Source organism: Eucyclogobius newberryi, unplaced genomic scaffold, assembly GCF_026437365.1.
Source record: "Eucyclogobius newberryi isolate DKJ021-1_F unplaced genomic scaffold, fEucNew1.0.hap1 SCAF_10, whole genome shotgun sequence".
In the NCBI taxonomy this organism is placed as follows: Eukaryota; Metazoa; Chordata; class Actinopteri; order Gobiiformes; family Gobiidae; genus Eucyclogobius; species Eucyclogobius newberryi.
Window position 1 is genome coordinate 14,309,011 of NW_027315724.1, and position 7,771 is coordinate 14,316,781.

A 7,771-nucleotide genomic window follows, 5' to 3' on the forward strand; every position below is an offset into this window, starting at 1 on the left:
CAATCATCTTGAGTTACTCGTGGTATGAACGAGTTGACAGCTATTACTCCAAACAAGAAGTTGCAGCTATAAATAATACAGTGTTCTTCATACATGTACTTCAGGAAGAAATTAGCATATTGTGGAAAAAGTGCATTTATTTCTAAGCTTAATGGTGCACTAAGTAACTGGTCGAAAGGGTTTCTGCCACCCGCATGTTTCAATGGAGATGTTATCACTTTGTCTGAAATGCTCCACAGTAAGGCAATAATCCAATCAACTTTGATTTGATTAAATTGGATGTATTTCGTATCACTAATGTACCAGATCTGGCCTGGTGGAGTCACATGAATGTCTCCGTGGACAGATAAAGTTAATGTGATATTCTGGAACATTCCAAGCAAAGCAATAACATCTCCATGGAAACAAGCATGGAGGTGAAACACCCTCCACCAGATAATTTAAGTGTACTTTTAATGTATAAGCAGCTATTTGGTGTTAATTATGCACCACAGTTCAAATATTTTGAACAAAGGGATTGTACCTGATTCTATTTATGTCATAAATTCAGTAGTCAATTAAATGTTCGGCACTAGCATTTCATGTCCCAAAGATCAGTTTCCTAATCCTAACACAATTTTAGCCTGAATGTGACATTTAGACAACATTTTCGTATTCAAATAAACATTTTCCATGTCCCAAAGCCCTAATTTTAACCCTAATTTCAACCAAATAAACAATTCCTAAACATAAACTCACCCCAAATCCTCTCCTAAATATGACAAATATATTGAGTGAGCAATACATGTGAACTACAGCAAATAGTTTAAAATGGAAGTCTGTTTTTAGCATTTTTAAGACAATAAAAATCTGGTAAAGCTCCTTTAAAATACTTCATGAAACATTGCATTATTTTCCACAATATTCTGATTTATTTATTTACATATATATTATATACACATATTACTAGAATTGAACACTCCTACCTATCATTATGAAACAAAAAGGGTCAGGTGTCTTATGACGTTATTTTTTATGCTTCAAATCTTGGAAAGCCTGCCTTTTTGGGATTAATGCATGGCACTGATTATGTTACAATACATGCATATTATTCCACCGCAAAACAATCACTTCAAAATATCATGACAGGAGAGGAATTTATGTATTTATTTACTTTGGCAAAGTTGTATATTTTCTTGTTTTGTCAGTGAAGTTTTTAATGTATTTTCATATTTAATCATCGCTCGTTGAGAACATCACGTTGCACCTTGACTCCTGTAACTAGTGTGTTTTAACTTAGATCAGTGTAAAATATTATGGTACAAAATATATATATTTGCTCTTTCTTCAAAGTCATGCCTTTACCTCAACATAGACATTTAAAAGCTACATTATTTTGCACATTCACAAAACGACACATTTATAATCAAACAGAGAGCATGCCGTCCAAATGGTGAGTTGAATGTGTGGCATGGGCCTGTTCAAATGGGACATGTATGATTCTGTATTTATTTTATAACATTCCAAGCACCTTTTGAATGTTATATTGACCACATTAGTTCATTCGACACTAGCATGTTTAAAGCTTTGTTAATCTGAATGTACTGTGATGTTACTGTGCGCTGTCACCACTTGATGTCTTTTAAGAATCTTGCCTCATTTTGGTGGTTATGTTAAAGGAGAAATATCATGCTTTAAATTCTGACTTTTGGGTTCATTTTTGCGTTGTCGTTTCACATTTAATGATGTGAATATGTGAAAATTTGAGGAGATTTTTTTCTTGCTCACGAGCTTGTCTGTTTTATTTCAATTGAATGCTTTAACATACAGAAGTGAAGCGCACTGAAATGAAAAATGAGCAGCATGGCTAATGTCAATATGACACATTAACAGATATATTATCGTATTACTGTCTGAAAATGTCCTATATGCCATACAGTATATTGTAAAAGCAGCTATTTTGGACAAAAAGAGTAAGACTAAATGATATGGTCTGTACATATTAAAAGGCATCCATATTTTAGTCCAATCAGAGACAACGTTGCATGAGATTCAAACAGAAACATTGCCTGTTATTATCCCAGATAGTTGTTTCTCTTTCAGGGTTTGACAGCAATGTAAGAAATGGAACTAAAGGCTAGTTTGAACTGATTCTGTCCACTCTCTTAAGTGAACTGTAGCAGCCTGTTCAGTTTCCACTGCGGTCTGGCTCCTTTTGGCTCCCGGAACGCTCTTGAGCGAGATGATGGGATAAGAAAGATCGCAGGCTCAGGTGAAAACAAGATGGCAAAAAACAGATGTAAACAGAAAATCATCATTTCTCAGCTTAATCTTGTGATATCTTGGGTATTTCCCGTGATGGTAACTTAATATGTTGAGCCGACAGACTTAGCAAAACAAAGCATCAGCTGTTGCTTGTATATCATAATTTCTCTAACATTAGCCAAACCAAATTCATTACATAAAGAGACATTAAAATGCAATGTAGAGGTGCAGAGAAGTTAAATAAATGCAGAAGAAATCTGACAATAAAGTGGAAGCTGTCTCTTGCTAACGCTAGCTTTAGCTATGCTTCACAGCATCACAAAGGGAACGTCTTTTTGTGAATTGCTGAGATATTCTCATGATCTAAACATATATTTCAGGTACAATTGTGATTTTATTCTTAAAGTCAACATTGCTAAATTGCTCCTAATGAACCAGTCTGTGGGCCAGAATGCCCAAATGTAGCTTAAGTGTGTGGGGCTAACAGTTCATTTTGAAACAATATTTTTCACCCATGGATCAAAATATGATACAGTCCCTTTAGCGAAATAAAACAACTTCTATACTTTTCCAATGTAAGCAACTTGATATCATAGTTAAAATCTCAAAAAGGCTAACTTGCATAATATCTCTCCTTTCAACTGAACGTCAGGGTTTGAAACTTGCTCTGAAAAGCGGTGTAAAGGTCTGTTTTGAGGCCTACTACCTACAACAGTCTTTACTTGTTTATGTGTTTTTACTGTTTCTGGTTTACAAAATGTTAAGGGAAAATGTCCAACTGTTTTCCTAAATTTCCAAAAGCACACGTTTGGTAATAAATAGATTTGCTATACATTCAATTTTGTATGTGTAGCTCCGTGCTTTATGTTAGCGATCCTTTCTTACAATCGTACTGCCAAGTGAACTGCCATGTTACAAAGTGATAAGTATCAAACGTGCACAGCAAAATATTCAGTTAAATAGGCCTACATTCTGTTAAGTGGGTTTAACGGTCTGAATTACTTTATTTATGTTGTGTTAGAGGTGGCATTGTGGGTTGAGTGTTCACCCATCATCCAAAAGGTTTCTTTAGATGGGCTGAAAAGTAGAAGTAAAAACAGAAAAGATACTAAATGGATTCTAACAGAAGCCTGTGAGCAATACGAGCGTTTGTTTGAGTCCATTCTTTCTGGTTAGAGTGTGTAACTTGATTAAAGTCTAACTTGATTAACAGAGCTTTAGACAGAGCAGTGCCTCCAGTTAGCCTCAGCACCCAGGCAATGATGATGACATTAGGTAAAAAGAATCTGGGCAAGACAATTCAACCTTCGGCACTCAATATACTGTGTTGCAGTATATCAACACTGCTGTATATATATATATATATATATATATATATATATATATATATATATATATATATATATATATATATATATATGTATGTATGTATGTATATATATATATATATATATATATATATATATATATATGTATGTATGTATATATATATGTATATATATATATATGTATATATATATATATATATATATATATATATATATATATACATATATATACATACCCCTCCCCTGACTGTGATCGGTCCAGCGATGGGGAATCGAATCAAATCTCTGTAAAACTTTATAATAACCACCTTAATTAGCCTTAAAAAGCATGAACAAAGACTTGATGAACTAACAGTTTATTCAGCATGATTCAGGCTTAGTCACTATTTAATTGAGGGGTCAGGTGTTACATACAGAATACATTAAGAAAAACTATTATTTTAACATGGATTATTATTTAATATTGGCAATTTTGCTGTGCACGTAAATTATAAAGACAAATCTTGTTGTTTTCCTGTCTGTGAGCATGCACGTTGCTATTGCAGGGTTTGTGTGGTAGACGAGTTAGACCATTTCAGGGCAAATGTAACAGTTTGAATAATGTAATACTGTGAACAAATGTACTATGTTGAATACTGAGGCAAGAGTAATATTAAATTTCAATAATACATGAAAGCGATCCTAAGTTTGCCCTGAATGGTCACTCTTGTTCCACTTGTTCCACCAATGGTTGCACTGTGCTGCCCCTTCCGAAGCAGCAATCATAACATTGTCTATTTTAAATAAAGATGATCTAGAATGAACATGAGACTGAGTGTGTTCTTGTAGTTGATGTGTCACTATCATGTGAGGGGGACACACAGGGCCTTTACTTCTTGCCTGTAGGAAATGGGGATGAGAGAAAAGGGAGGACATGCAGTAAATTGCCAGAGTCGGGATTCGAACTCACGACACTGCGGCCGGCTGTACTAGGAGCCTGGGCAGCACTCAAACAGACCTTTTCCATTAGAACCGACTGGACTCAGCCCTGCTTTAGCGCATCTCCATTTGGTGCTAACTCTTCAGACCAGGTACTTTTTTAGTCCCCTCTTCCCCCTCGGGCCAAGTCGAGCCAAGCGGGGACTAAACGTGACGTCCACAGAGTGTCAGACTGATTGGGTAAAAGTGTAATGTTCATGCAGCAGCAGCAGGGGACAGAACACCGCTGTGTCCTCCGAAAACATGCAGCGCACAACACGAGTTTAGAGGACATTTATAACGTGAGACATATAATGAAGAGAGTCTTATAACATCCGTATGACCCCGGGAGCAAAGACGAAACAAGACCGCACACTTTCCTACAATAATAAAAACAATACAAGTTGTGTTAAATCTAGCACAACCAGCACTGCACTTCTAGTTTAGATACGTGCATGTGTCGTATGCAGATGTCAGGGTTAACCTCACATTGGTTTCTGACTTGGATGTGTTCAGAGAAAACTGTGCACGTCTCTGAGGGTTTTGGTGTACCAAGGAGCAGCTGCTTGAAATTTGCAAACACTTCAAACTGGATATTGAAAGGGAACGACTGAAGGAAAATGTGAAAGTCATATTGGTTGCAGTTTTATTGAGGTTGGAGTGTTGGTAGGGGAGACCACATGGGTTTGGGTCCGCTGCAAATGCCTGTGGTTCTTAACTTTTCAATAAACAAGTCCGAGTTACAGTTTGAGATAGAAATGCTGAAATTATAGCAGATTAAAAAGGGCCGACAATGTGACAAGCTCCGGCCCGTCTCTGCTTCTTCGGATAATTCTGAAAACACGTTGGATGTAACTGGAAATATGCAAATTCTCAAAAATGATCCATATTTGTTTTTTTCTTATAGCATTTGGCCGAGGCACATGGTTGGAGCAGCTCAGCGTACATTGCTCCTTCAGTGTGTTTTGTGGGTCGTGCACAGGAGACTTTGTCTCCACGTCTGAGAGAAAGGACTCTGATCATGTCAAATCGGTTGTCCTTAAGGCATATGAGCTCGTGCCAGAGGCTTATCGACAAAGGCCATGGGCCAAAGCGATACTGGTGCTTGTCAGCATTACTGGCTTTAAAACATTTTTAAGACTTTGTTACGATGTACTGTATATATGTGAAAGGAGGAATTTTCAGTCTCTGCTGCTGCGTCTTTCTCTGATGGTTACGTCCTTATACACAGGGCTTCATTCATCTCTGAGGTGAGTTATGAGCGGGAAGAGTCTCTCCGCATTAGCGCCAGCCCTTGTGAAGCTGACAATGTACGTAAACGTGGTCACTGGAAAGCAGAATGCCCGTCTAAATCTACGGCCACTGTTCCTCATGTGCATGGGGCTGGATGTGTCACACACATTCTTGCTCTCTGTTAAAAGAGAACAGTTGAAGGTAATTCTAATCAACCATTCATTAGCTCTGGTTTTGTGTCAATGCTTGGCAGAGGCCTGTTTGTATGTTTACGGACCTGGGTCCTATTCATTCATTTTGTCGGGTCTGTTGCCTCTGTCTCCACAGTTTGAGACTTGAAACATGTGCCAGTTGGAATTGGTTTGAATGTTATGTCTGTGGCCAAGTTTTGCTGGACTGTGTGTTGTTTAAATGAGAAGCGGCTCTTGCGGGGCGTCCTGCATCGTCTTTGGAAGGCGTCTCTACACAGCTTGAAGAAGGGTCCTCACTTTCAGTTTCCCCAGTGTCAACGGTCAGTGGAGGTCCTATGTTGTCTAAACGGTCCATACAAGCTTCACACTCACTCCAGCCGTGTTGGTCCGAGCACTGTTCTTTGGCGAGGAGATGGCTCACTGTGAGTTCCTGTAAAGTCCCACCATCGGCATCACAGCTAGTATTTATGTTTATTCTTTTATATTTTATTTCTTCATTTGATAGATAAAAGATAGAACCCAGCCATAATGAGTAGACTTTTTCTTATTGTTATACCGCCTATACATCATAAAAGTTTTATTCTACAGCACAACTAGTTAATAATATTATGTTTACATTTGACACAATTTCATAATCAATGATTGCAGCATCATATTTCCAACATACAGACTCATTTAGGATGGAGAGGGGGCAGTGCAGCAGATGGTATCACATTCCACGCTTTCTATCAATTTCCTGTTACTTTGCTAACAGAAAATTGCTGCATATCGTACACAATCCAAAAGACAAAACCCAACATGCCCAGCAAATATTTAAATATATTAAAAGAGATCCAGAATATAACCACAGCCACCAGAGAATAAAGCTACTACGATCTCCACCTGCAGGCGCCGCACTGAGGCCCAGCAGAGGTGACTTTGTGCTCCGATGTATTTCAGACTTCATTCTAATTTGGTCAAGGTGCCACTGTACATGCTCTGAAGTAAAGGAGCACAATCATTACACAAGTACCAGTGTAAATGAATGGATGGTTCATTTGACCATTGTATAAGCATCATTTTGCGTAATGTTTGTAAAATATTGGATAAAAAAATAAAAAAAAGCAGGAGGTTATGAGGTAATGAGTATTCACTGCAACGAAAACTGGAAAATCAGCATCTGGACATCACTTTGGCCAGTGGTTTACCAATGCAAAAAACTGTTTTAATGTATTATTGTATTATATTGAAGAATTATGCATGTACTGTGGGCTAGCCTGGGGGATTCAAATAAATACAAGTCTCATCATATAAAAATAAAATGAAGATAGAAGATACATTTTTGTCTTTAACTCCCTGGGTCATACTGCATACCTCTCAAAGCACCCGGACCGCGGTTTGGGAACCCCTGACTTAGCATTGCATTGCACAAAATGTATTAAGTCCCATTTCGTCAAACAATTACTCAACACATCGTTAGGACAATGAACACCAAGAACGGGCAAATGGAAATGGTTGTCCGGATGATATCCAAAGTAAAAAATGCTGAAAAAATGTTTATATGATTTTTTGTTAACCAGTTTTATTTATTTTTTAATTGTTTTATTCTTAATTAATTATTCCACACATACTATGTGCTGGATGCCCTTCCTTTCACAAGTTCAACACGGCACACGATTGTGACTGGAAGCGTTTCGAATGATAATTGAACTGGCTTTACCTTCAGTTAAATGTAGGTTGAACTAAAAATATAAATATGATTCTGTGTGTGTACAGGGACTAATGTAATCAAAAATAAGCAAAACGGCAGACACAATAAAATAAAAATACACTGATAAC